Source organism: Heteronotia binoei, chromosome 3 (assembly GCF_032191835.1).
Source record: "Heteronotia binoei isolate CCM8104 ecotype False Entrance Well chromosome 3, APGP_CSIRO_Hbin_v1, whole genome shotgun sequence".
Taxonomy (NCBI): domain Eukaryota; kingdom Metazoa; phylum Chordata; class Lepidosauria; order Squamata; family Gekkonidae; genus Heteronotia; species Heteronotia binoei.
Window position 1 is genome coordinate 77742072 of NC_083225.1, and position 13621 is coordinate 77755692.

A 13621-nucleotide genomic window follows, 5' to 3' on the forward strand; every position below is an offset into this window, starting at 1 on the left:
ACTTCTGATGATGGGAACATCTCCTTTGCAAAGAATTTATTGTGATAGGTGCCAAACGTAATTAAGTCGTAAACGAATGGTGTGACTTGTTTGATCATTGCCTATAAAAACTGTACAAAATTTCTGTTAGATGTCCCACTCTGAGCAGGCCAGCAGAGAGTTCAATGCTCGCTGACAGCAACCAGTAGCAGCTCAAGAAATTTTTGATCTTATGCTTGTATGTCTTTGCTTAAATTTGGGTTTGTTTCTTTTCTGTGTTATTGGGGAAACTTAGATAAGTATTAAGTAAAGTTATTGTTTTACTTAAGACCAGCACCAGCCCTGACTGCTGGTCCAAAGTGTACTAGCTGATATTATAGAAGGTTGTATTTAGGAATAAAGTGTTACTCTGTTGAGATAGCCTTGAGTCCTTTCTTTAAGTTCAGCCAGCACCATTCTTTGAAACAGCCTTTGGTGAGTAGGGCTAAAACAGTGTGGACACTTTATATATTGCACCATCCCCTTTCCTGGTTGGAAAGCACCTACCAGAGCAATAAAGTTTCGTTCCACAGCTAACAGTCAATTTAAAAACACAATTTAAGGTTACAATTTAAAAACAATTAAATTAACAATTAAAATACATTTCATGGTGCTACTCAGAATTTCAGTATATGTGGGATCATAACTTTCTTTCTTCAGAAAGTGATCCTCTGGTGATCATAATTCCTCATGATCCTCACAAGTGATGTTGCTCAACAGTGTAGAGTAGCAGTCCTTTCCCATTTAGGTATTCAAGGACTGTCAAAATAATTCAGTTTTATGGGCCCTGCAGAATTGGAAGAGATCCCGCAGGGCCCTTATGGCCTCTGGGAAGGCATTCCACATTGTTGGTGCTGCCACTGAGAAGGCCCTAGCCCATGAACATATGAACATATGAAGCTGCCTTATACTGAATCAGACCCTTGGTCCATCAAAGTCAGTATTGTCTTCTCAGACTGGCAGCGGCTCTCCAGGGTCTCAAGCTGAGGTTTTTCACACCTATTTGCCTGGACCCTTTTTTGGAGATGCCAGGGATTGAACCTGGGACCTTCTGCTTCCCAAGCAGATGCTCTACCACTGAGCCACCGTACCTCCCCTGTGTAGAGCACAGTTTGGCCTCCCTGAGGATAAACAATAGATTTTGTACTCCTGAATGCAGTACTTTCTGGGGAATATATGGAGAAAAGCGGTCCTGTAGATAGACAGGCCCTCAACCATATAGGTCAATACCAGCACCTTGAAATGGATTCAGAACGCAATAGGTAGCCAGTGCAGCTCTTTCAGCACAGGTTGAATGTGCTCCCATCAAGGAAGCCCCATTAACTACCATGTTCTGCACTAGCTGTAGTTTCTGAGTCAGGGTCAAGCCCCATGTAAAGAACATTATAGTGGTCTATTCTCAAGGTGACCATACCATGGATCACCATTGCTAAGTTGTCATGCTTCAGAAAAGGGGCCAGCTGCTCTACCCACCAAAGATGAAAAAAGACAGATTTGGTAGTGGCTGCTACCTGGGCCTCCATAGTCAAAGAAGACTCCAGGAGCACTCCCAGGCTCTTGACCTTAGCGGACCTTAGAGCTGGCAAAGGGATCTCACTTCCCTTCCTGGGCCATCATGACTCAGATAGAGGACCTCCAATTTTGTCGGATTCAACTTCAGTTCAATCAGCCTGAGCTAAGATGCCATGGCTTGTAATGCCAAGTCCAGGTTGTCTGGCCACCCATCAATAGATAGAGCTGGGTATCATCTGCATAGTGCACAGCCCATACCTCCTGACACTCTGGGCAAGGGGGCTCATATAGATGTTAAATAACATCAGGGACAGAACTGCCCCTTGTGGCACACCACATATAAGTGGGTGTTTCTGGAATGATTCTTCCCCTATCACCACCCTTTGACCCCAGCCTTGGAAAAAGGAGGCCAGCCATTGCAAGGTGGTCCCCTGAATCCGCACATCAGCAAAGTGGCTAATAATAACAGCAAATCAGCAAAACAGATCTAATAATAACAGTACTGCTGAGCTGCCCCAATCCAGATGTCTTAAGAGGTCATCCATGAGGGTGACCAGAACTGTCTCTGTCCCATGACCTGGCCCAAAGCCAGACTGGAATGGATCCAGTGCAGAAGTGTCATCCAGGAATCCCTGTAACTGAGTCACCACTGCCCCTTCTATGACCTTACCCAAAAAGGGTAGGTTCAACTCCAGCCGATAGTTTGCCAATACAGCTAGGTCTGCAGATGGGTTTTTCAAGAGGGGACGAACCACAACCTCTTTAAGAGATGTGGGAAAGATCCCTTCTGAGAGGGATCTGTTGACAATGGCCTGTAGTGGTTCACATAGCATTGCCTGGCTAGCTTTTGCAAGCCAGGATGGGCACAGATCCAACTCACAGGTGGTAGGGCGCACAGTAAAAAGGATCCTGTCTACTTCCTCCAGACTGAGTGAGGAGAAGGAATCCAAAAATGGACCTGAAGATGTGCTCGGTGCCTCAAGTTCACTCACTGTATCAAATGTGGCGGGGAGAAGAAGAAGATGATATTGGATTTATATCCCGCCCTCCACTCTGAAGAGTCTCAGAGCGGCTCACAATCGTCTTTACCTTCCTCCCCCACAACAGACACCCTGTGAGGTGGGTGGGGCTGGAGAGGGCTCTCACAGCAGCTGCCCTTTCAAGGACAACCTCTGCCAGGGCTATGGCTGACCCAAGGCCATGCCAGCAGGTGCAAGTGGAGGAATGGGGAATCAAACCCAGTTCTCCCAGATAAGAGTCTGCTCACTTAACCACTACACCAAACTGGCTCTCCATGTTGGTCATGTTGGAGTGTCGAGGTCTTATCTGCGAAAAAGCTTGCAAAAGTCTCACCACCAATTTCAAATTCCCTAACCTTTGGTTTACCTTGTGGTAAGGTTGTTAAAGACTGAATTATACTAAATAATTGTGCCATGTGCGAGGTCACAGATGCAATCCAGATCTCAGAGTAAGCCTTCTTTGTGGCTCAGACTGCCACCTCATAGGTCCATATAAATGACTTATAAGATGTTCTAGTTGCTTCATCATGAGTACGTCACCACTGTCGCTCTAGTAGTCTTAGTTGCCATTTCATCTATTGCAACTCCAGGGTATACAACAGTGCAGATAATGAGCAGGGACAAAGAGGACATCAGGGAGCAATCTCATTGATGGCTGCGGAGAGCCAGTTATTCCAGATCTCTGCAAAGTCATCCAATGAGTCAGCAGAGGGCCAGGGATACTGCAAAGCCATCTGAAATCACATAGGGTCCATCTGGCTTCGTGGGCGAGCCAAAACTTGCTCATTGCCTAAACAGGATAGAGGTGAGATATCCACAAGGGCCTTCAGGGCATAGTGGTCAGACCATGGCACTGCATCAGCAGAAATCTGGTCCACTACAACTCCCATCTCAAAGATCAAATCTAGCATGTGCCCAGTCTGGTGTGTGGGAATTGTTACATATTGGGAGAGTCCTGGTGCTGCCATGGAAGACACTAGGTCTATCACCCGAGTGGAGGCTGTGCCCTCAGCATAGACATTGAAGTTGCCCAAGACTATAAGTTGAAGGTACTCCAGTGCCCAGCCTGCTACAGCCTCCATCAGAGATGGTAAGGCACTGGCTGGTGTGTTAGGCGGACAGTACACCAGCCAGATTGTCAAACTCTCCCCAACATCCCACATCAAGCCAGCACACTCTATGCCAGTGGAGGCGGGAGCATCTGAAAGGAGTAACTCTCCCATATGGAAAGGCCACCCCTTCCCCACCCGCTAGTCCATACTTGGTGAGGGATGGAAAACCTAGGAGGAGCTACTTGGGAGAGAGCAACTGTCTCCCCATTTCACACCCAGGTCTATGTCACGCAAGCCATGTCCATATCCTACCTTAGCAAGAAGTCCTGCAGAACTGAGGTCTTACTGTTTATGGATCTGGAATTGCACAGCACCAAGGATGGAGGCGAGTATTTCCACATGGCCCACATACCTGCTATCCTTGGGATGGGACACAGGATGGAATGGGAGCAAGCCTTCCTATGTCTCAGTCTCCTTCCATTCCAACTCTGCTTGCTCCCACCACTATACTTTCCCCTCCCCAGGAGCACTGGAATCCCTTGACCAGACATCTCCCCCTGGTGATCTCCAATAGACATGACAGCAATTTCCATGTATGTGTTCTAGTTCAATCTGTGATAATATAGTTTCCTTCCAGTTGGAGAAAGCAGATGGTGATTCAGGTCCTACCCACATGCCCAGACCGCTCATACTCACTATAAATATGTATGCACAGGTGGGATGAGGTGCTTGGAAAGCTCTGTGTTTGTACTTGCTCAGAGACAGCCTTACAATGGACCCTCACGGCACTCACTGGTAATGTGATAGGCTCAATTTTGTAACCTGGGATGGTGACATAGGAGGGAACATGGTGATGATGATGATATTGAGGTTTATATCCTGCCCTATACTGTGAATCTCAGAGTCGCAGAGTGGTCACAATTTCCTTTACCTTCCCCCCCCCCCCCCACACACACAACAGACACCCTGTGAGGTAGGTGGGGCTAAAAGAGCTCTTAAAGTGGCTGCCCTTTCAAGGACAACTCCTACGAAAGCTATGACTGACCCAAGGCCATTCCAGCAGCTGCAAGTGGAGGAGTGGGGAATCAAACCCGGTTCTCCTAGATAAGAGTTCGTGCACTTAACCACTACACCAAACTGGCTCTCAGATAGGAGCCCTAACTAAATAAAATATACATGCTTTTCAGTTCCACCTTCTCACAACACCACCCATTGTTGCCCCAACTCTCAAAACCTTTAAAGGAGGTTGGTCACCATAAGAGCCAAGCCCAGACAAATACCCTTAATCTAAAGGTCTTTTTAGTAGATTGCAACATCATTGATTTGCACCAGATCATCTTCTTAAGTGAAAGGACCAGGACCTCAAGATGCCTGCCCACTCTCAAAACCTGGCAAAGAGAATATAGGAGCCAGCCCACCAATGTCCCCTCTTGCCATACATGGGATGCTTGCTTTGCTGGCTCAGTGCCTGGATGCCATGGTGGAATGGCTAAGTAGTAGCTGTCTGAAGCTAAATACTGCAAAAACTGAGGTCATGACTGGGAGGCACTCTGACTATAGGGAATGTGTCAATGCCATCATTTTATGGAGCCCAGCTTTCTGCTGTGGACTCCATAAAGAGTTGGCGGGGGGGGGGGGGTGAGGTTGGCTTGATCCTGTGTTTTCTATGGACAACCAGGTCTCCATAGTATCTAGAATGGTATTTTTCTAACTTTACCAGGCCTGATAACTTTCCCCACATCTGTCTCAGTCCAACCTCACCACATTGATCCAAATACAATGGTCACTTAAAATTTTGCCTTACTCTGCAGAACAACCCTGGTTTTCCCTGGTGATATCCCAACTAAGTACTAACCAAGTCTTAGCTTCCTAGCTCAGCCTAGTTTGAGCTATCCAAACTAATTTTTAAAATTTATTTTAATCTACTTATTCTTGGATCCCTCAATTAATTATAGAAGCCTTACAAAGTAAAGGTAGTTCCCTGTGCAAGCACCAGACGTTTCCGACTCTGGGGTGATGTCGCATCACGACATTTTTGCGGCAGACTTTTTACGAGGTGGTTTGCCATTGCCTTCCCCAGTCGTAGATGACTGGGGAATTCCCCCCCCCCCCTGCAGCAAGCTGGTACCCATTTTACCAACTTTGGAAAGATGGATTGTGAGTCAACCTTGAGCTGGTGGAACAAAGATTCTGCTGGGATCGAACTCAGGTCATGAGCAGAGAGTTCGGACTGCAGTACTGCAGCTTTACCACTCTGTGCCATGGGGCTTTTCCTATAGAAGCCTTACCAAACCATATATATATTGATCCCTTGATATGTGGTGTTGGGAGAAACTTTTACAGATACCATGGACTGCCCAAAAGACAAATATGTGGGTTCTAGATCAAATCAAGCTTGAACTTGTCTGAGAAGTTAAAATCTGAGGCTAATGTGTTTTGGTCACATTATGAGAAGGAAAAAGAGTCACTGGAAAAAGACAATAATGCTAGAAAAAAATTGAAGGCAGTAGTAAAAGAGGAAGACCCTACATGAGATGGATTGACTCAATCAAGGAAGCCATGGCCCTCAGTTTTTAAGAACTGAGCAAGGCTCTTAATGATAGGATGTTTGGGAGGTCATTAATTCATAGGGCTGCCACTGGTTCCACCCACAGAGAGAGAGAGAGAGAGAGAGAGAGAGATCTTTCTTTTAAAGATTCCTGGTTCCACCCACAGAGAGAGAGAGAGAGAGAGAGAGAGAGAGAGAGAGAGATCTTTCTTTTAAAGATTCCTGTGAAGGGAACTGTGCCTCATGGAGCCAGAATAAGAGGGTGAGAAAAGAAGGGTAAAGAAGCTGCCATTCCACAGCAGGGAGCAGAAAATAACTGCTTAAGGAAGGGAGAAAATTAGGCTTCCCAACCCCCCCCCCACCCTGGCGGGGGACCCCAGAATTTGCAGCCTCCTCCCCTGCTCTCCAAAAATCCGGAAGTGGGGGGGAGGGGGGGAGAGAACATACGTGTAGGCATCATGTTGTTGTAGAGCTTCTGATCTGTTTGTAAAATGTGTGCCCCTTTAAGGCTGCGCAGGAAACAGGAAGGGCTTCATTGGAAAGGGTCAGTAACAATTTTCATGGAGAACGACCCCTCCCTTTCTTTTGCTTTCGTTTTCACAGCAAGCAAAGTTCTGCAGGAAGAAGATCTAGTAAGTATTTGTGTGTGAGAGAGAGAGGGGGGGCAGGGGATTCCCTGGTTTGGAGGCCCTCCCCCCATTTTAGAAAGCATGGGGGGGAGGGAAATGTCTACTGGGCACTCTATTATTCCCTATGGAGAACGATTCCCATAGGGAATAATAGGGAATTGGTCCGTGGGTATTGGGGGCTCTGGGGAGACTATTTTTTGAGGTAGAGGCACCAAATTTTTAGTATAGCATCTAGTGCCTCTCCCCAAAATACCTCCCAAGTTTCAAAACGATTGGACCAGAGGGTCCAATTCTATGAGCCCCAAAAGATGGTGCCCCTATCCTTAATTATTTCCTATGGAAGAAAGGCATTTAAAAAGGTATGCTGTCCCTTTAAATGTGATGGCCAGAACTCCCTTGGAGTTCAATTATGCTTGTCACATCCTTGTTCCTGGCTCCACCCCCAATGTCTCCTGGCTCCACTCCCAAAGTCTCCTGGCTCTGCCCCCAAAGTCCCCAGATTTTTCTTTAATTGGACTTGGCAACCCTAAAGAAAATTAAAATGAAGACCAAGCTCCAGGATAGGTTCCCAATGTTCAAAGCTGCTACACACTAGCATTGAGCTGTTTAGCTAACTCTGTAAATAGTATGTGAATTGGTTAATTAATTGAAGGGCTCTAAGTATGGAGCAAATAGGCCTCTTTACCTTTGTGCACATATGCTGGTCTTTGTGTGGTCATAAAAGCAGCTGTCTTTATAGGCTTGCATGTTGAAATATCTAGCAAAAGAAATCCCAAATATAGGATCTATGTTTGAATGCAAATAAGGTAGATGAAGAGGAAGTGCAGCTGTAGGCCAGCAGCATGAGCCTTTAACTACATGATTTTCATTTTTAGATCTTACATTGCTGATATAAGTAAATAGATGTAAAAGGAAAATAATGGGGAAGGAAAGACCCTGATGCATCACTTCAGGAGACTGCATGAATAAGTAAGCAAAGTGGAATCATGTTCTGGTTATTGGTAGCAGGAAAATTGCCACTAAATGCCATCAGGATTGCATCTTTTATTATGATAAAAGTGTAAAAATATGGCTACTGTGTTTGTACAGCTGTGTCCATTTAAAAAGAAGTTTCACTCTAAAAGTCATAACTGTTATTACCGAACTATCAAGAAAAAAAGATCTGTGTAAATGGAATTTGCTGTAGGTGTAAAATCGTCATGAGAATGGCAAAGTGCTTTCAATGTCTTTAGGGACTATGAAATTCATGTGCAAATTATCTATTTCTTTCATATGAGTAACGAAAATAATGTGTTGTCTCTTATCAAGAGCAGATCTCCATAATTCAGTATATGTCTTATTTTACCAATAAATGAAGACCAGAAATAAAGAATTCCTAGCACCACTTGTAAAGCAGACTGTGATCACAGCACACTGTGATCTATACTCGGTCAGACAAACTGCTGATTTATTTCATACATGTACAGTTTTTGTTACCAGGTGTTTAATGCTATCTTATAGGTTACAAAGGGAGCAATTCTAAGCAGGTCTACTAGAAGTAAGTTCCTTGTTATCCAGTGGAGCTCACTTCCAGGAAGGTGTCCTTAGAATTGCAGCCTTAATTCATCTTCATTCTTCAGTCCCAATATTTCATTGACATTACATTTAGATATCACACCACCCTGAGTCTGCTTAGGTGGGCAGGGTGGGATATAAATAGAACTAAATAAATAAGCAAACCCTTTTCTGCAATATATCTAGACTAACTTTAATGTTTTTTTCTTTATGAATAGTTTACTTAATTTCATCTAGTCTTCATTCTGTAGATGGTCTAAATAACTTTAATTTTTCTATCTGATTTTATTTTAATGACTTCAGTTTTCTGAACATTCTTATCCTCAACTTTTAATTTCTTGCTGAAATAATTCAAGAGAAAAGGTGTTGAACTCCATTTTATTAGGTTCCAAAGCAGTCTGATTCCTATTATCTCTAATCAGACTAAAAGAATAAGAACTGAGCTTAGAGTTTGATAATGTAATCAACAAAGGACTGAAATTTGCCTGGAAACCTTCTCCTCCTTGTCAAACTACACCTGCAACTGGTATAGTTCACATGTTTTGCCATGTTTTATTTCCTCGTGCTGTTGAGCTTTCTTAGACTCGGTGGTCCTGTATTCCTTCCTTGAGTCCTGCAATGATGCAAGGTGCTTGCTTTTCAGTGCTTTGTTTTCAAAGTGAGATCTCAGATGGTTCTGAGGCAGGAGCCAAGAAGGAAATATTGGAAAAAGTATTAAGGTATATGGAAAAGAATGTATTAGGAATCAAGGATTAATAGAAGAGAGGCCTATCAAGACATGTCTGGACTTGCCTAGTTATTGGCTTATAATTGCTTGCTATGATAAAATGCTGTAGCTGAGCTAAGGAAAGTAGATGCAAAGAACTGTGAAGCAAACAGGAAGAAAGAGGAACTGAAAAGGTACCACAAGCAAGATCAGCAGTAGCTTGTGGTTAAGCACAGATGTTTTGTGGTTTCACGCTGAAGGGAACTGGTGAATGTAAAAGGTTGCGAACCACACTGAAGGCCCTATTCAGTTCCCTTGAAGGTCACCAGTCCCTGCCCTGCTTCAATGTAACCCATGCCCTTCAATGTAGCCCATGCAAATATGCAAATGATATAAGGCCTGCGCGCCACCATGATCATTGCTCAGATGCCCATCGTGATCTGAGCCCGCACATGTGTATCAAATAAAGCTTGGCTGTTTTCCTGATTTCGCCTCAAGCCTCTTTGTCATAGCACCTGCTTTACTTGACAGAGAAGGTGTTTACTGCTACAGTTCATCTTGGAGATCCTCAGTGTTTTCTGATTCAGGTGGGCTTCATTTCTCTATAAATGTTCTTCTTGGTTCAGTCTGTAAACTGCTAACCTTTTGTGATTGAGCTCATCATTCTCCTCTACCACAGCCCATTGTACTTCTCTCAATCCACCCCCCTTCTCTCAAACTACCTTGATTTGAAGTTTCATTTGATCCATGATGGCTGCTGGATGCCACACATTTAGAGAGAAATACAGAGAGAGAACACAAACAAACTATGGATTCAGCAGCACAAAGATTAGTAAATTTTTCAATGATAGTCATCAAGTTAAAAAACAAACAAACTGCTTGAGCCTGTTCAAAAGAGGAACATGGCTAACATATTCCCAATAGCACAGCAGGAAGGGTACTTTGCAGAAACTTATTTGAGAGTAGAGTTTGCAAGCTTTCATCATAACTAGGACAGTTTTTCCACATCAGCAGGTTCTATGTCTCAAGGTTGCTCAGGAACAGCTTTCTTCACTAGCTGACAATGACCATTACACTCCAAGTGACAACTGTACCAGGCATAGCAGCCGCCAATATTGCATTCATTGTGAGATATTTTAGACTACAGTCCTCAATGCCATGAAATATTGACAGAAAATTAACACTGTGGGTTTAATTGGCAAATATTAATTATCCTAACTCTATGAATGGTGATGCACAATGTGCAGGAAAGATGTGCTTGAATGATTTAAGATACAAGTATAAAGAGATCAAGTGAAAGATACGTTTGTATAAACCAGTTTATGTTAACTAGTAAATTAATGAAAAATCTTACTTAGAACATGGTGTGAAGTAATATTTTTTTTTACTTGTGGTTCTATATTTATTCTAGTGGTTCATTGACATATGCAAGACAAGAAGGGAAAATATGATTGTCTGAACACAGCCCAAGCCCAAGTGTAAAGAAACCCAGGGTAACAGAATCAATGATGTATGTGCATTTATAAAGTAGATAGTCTGAGAAAAAGAACATGTCTCAATACCTTTATTTTTTCTGATTTTATTTTAGTGACTTCAGTTTTCTGAACATTCTTATTCACTTTTAATTTCTTGCTGAAATAATTCAAGAGAAAAGGTGTTGAACTCAGTTTAATTAGAGAAAAAAAACATGTTCAGATTGTTCAAAACATTCAGATAGTGATCTGGTATTAACGTTTTGGCCTAAAGTTATTGTCAATAATGTATATTTTCTCCCACTTCAACACAATGCCCTTCAGGTTTTTAGAATATTGATAGAATTCAAAATGGTAGCCAACACCATTTTCCAGTAGTGCATGCCATGATGTAAGGGCATTGTAATGTGAAATTGGTTAGGCTGTCAAGGATATAATTTTACTCAAGGTTGCATCAAATATCTCACCCAGAAATTATATAGATAACCTGTTTAAGCAGGCAGCAAAATGAATATTATTATCTATGTTTAATTTACTACATATAATGGGGAAGAGATTTACAGGAATTGATTTGTATTTTACACATCTCTCATATTAACACCAAAGGAACTACACAAAATCATGTAAAGGTTGATAAAATCAATATTTAAATGCCTACAAATAGGCAGAGAATTACATAATATTACTATTGACAAGAGAAATCTAGATGATACTACATTAAGCTAAGCAAAATAATATTCTTATCTATCTGTTAAAAGCCATTGTCCAAACACTTGGCTTTAGTTGGTCATAAAGGGGCAACTTGTCTACTGCTTTGTTCTGTTGCTTCAGACCAACATGGCTGCCCACTTAGGGCTAAATAAAGGTGTTGTTCATTCAATTATTAGGTCTCAAAAGAATACACAGGCCCATCATGTTAGCCCCACAAGGGTGAGAGGTAAGTCAATCTAATGAAAGTACAATTAAAAATATATATATTTCCAAACTTTACTGCAAGTTCATTAAGGAATTTACTGCATTTTCCTCCTTCACATCTTGGATATAGTGCTTTGAATTTATTGCTGTTGCTCATATTGTGTTGCAGTGCTCTTTTATCAACCATTTTAATATTATATTGGTATACAAAAATGAATTACTTTCATCTGCTTGACCAATACATCATGAAGTCAGAGTCTGTACCATGTTTTGTGTATACACTTTAAAAACTGATAGACTGAATTCAACACTTATTGTAACACGAAGATTAATCTACTGTAGAAAAAGAACACATACCTTGTAATTGGCTAGCAAACAGAGGTCTTGTCTTAAGATGCATGTAGGGAATATTTTGTTTATCTTTTTTTTTTTTGTATTTATCTTCTGACTGTTAAACAGAACAGTAACAGTCTCCCGGTCTTCGACGGGGCGCCGTTGAAAGCGGCGCACCGAGTTAAGAGCCTGGGAGTTTTACTGGAGCCTGCATTATCAATGGAGGCCCAGATTGCAGCCACTGCCAAGTCAGCCTTCTTCCATCTAAGGCGGGCAAAGCAGTTGGCTCCCTTCCTAGAGCGCCAAGATCTGGCAATGGTGCTTCATGCAACGGTCACCTCGAGACTGGATTACTGTAATGCCCTCTACATGGGGCTGCCTCTGTGCCGAACCCGAAAGCTGCAACTGGTGCAGAACGCAGCGGCTAGACTGTTGCTGGGACTCCCTAAATGGGAGCACATACAGCCTGGGCTGCGCGAACTGCACTGGCTGCCAGTTACATACCGGGTTCGTTACAAAGTGCTGGTCATTACCTTTAAAGCCCTATATGGTCGAGGACCTGTCTACATTAGGGACCGTCTCTCCTCATATGAACCCCAGAGAGCACTGAGGTCAGCCGGGAAAAACCTGCTAACTGTCCCCGGACCGAGAGAGGTGAAGCTGCAAAGCACCCGTAACCGGGCCTTCTCCTCTGTAGCCCCGAGCCTATGGAACCAACTTCCAGAGGAAATGCGGGCCCTGCGGGACCTAGAGCAGTTCCGCAGGGCCTGCAAGACCTTCCTCTTCAGACTGGCTTTCCCTGATCGAAATGGAAATTGCGAAGGAAACCGCCATCAGAAAAAGTAAACATAGCACTAGCACTTTTAAAAATTAACTTAATTTTAAAGTTTAATCAGATTTTAAGTAAATGCTGATAATGTTTAATGTAGTTTTATTCACTTGTATAAGTTAACTCCGAACCATGTTGTTAGCCGCCCTGAGCCTGCTCCGGCGGGGAGGGCGGGATACAAATAAAATTTGTTGTTGTTGTTGTTGTTGTTGTAAAAATTGTAATGCACATTCAGGTTGAAAACCAGCCAAAGCCATCTGCTATCTGTTTTCAGATGAGTGCAAGAAATACTCAGAAATGCTTGTACTTGCAAAAAAAAAGGGGGGGCCAAGAAAAATATGGGGAGAGATAGTAATGCCCAGCAGATTGAAAGTAATGTATTTGATAAGGCCATTGCTATCAATGAGACAATCAGGGAGAGACAGAACAGTTAACAGTAAAGCAGGAAACAATCCATTCCAGCTTAGAATCCCCCCCCCCCGGAACAGTTGTTGTAGTGGGGCAACTTCCCTAGGAATCAAGTGTGGGGTTCAGCCGGGCAGGTCACAGTCAAGATTGCATAGAGTAACCAGTCCAGTTCAAAAGTCAGGGGTTCCAGAGAGCAGGTTTACCAAACTCTAGCGCAGAGTCAAATAATTCCATGCAGCAAGTCCAGTCCAAGGTCAGGGATTCCAGAAAAGCCAGTTGTCAGGTTCAGTTCAAAGTTTCAGAGGTCCAGTAACAACAAGACTCAGTAGTTGCAAAAAATTAAAAGGAGGCTGATCCACCAAAAAAGGAAGAAGTGATTGCAAAAATATTTGAAACAGCAGAAGTGGACATGTTGATGGATCTGCTGAGGGAAGACAGTAAACAGAACTTAAAAGGCTTATTGTCAAGATCGACTGATTATGACTAAAGACTGGGGGATCTTGGCCTAAGTATCAGGCCTGGTTAAAATCATAATGGATCCACTGCCGCTAATGTTCTATCCTTAGTAACTTCCCTTCCCCCCTTTTCTTATTTTCATTTGCAACTGTGTGAAAGAAATAGTCGGC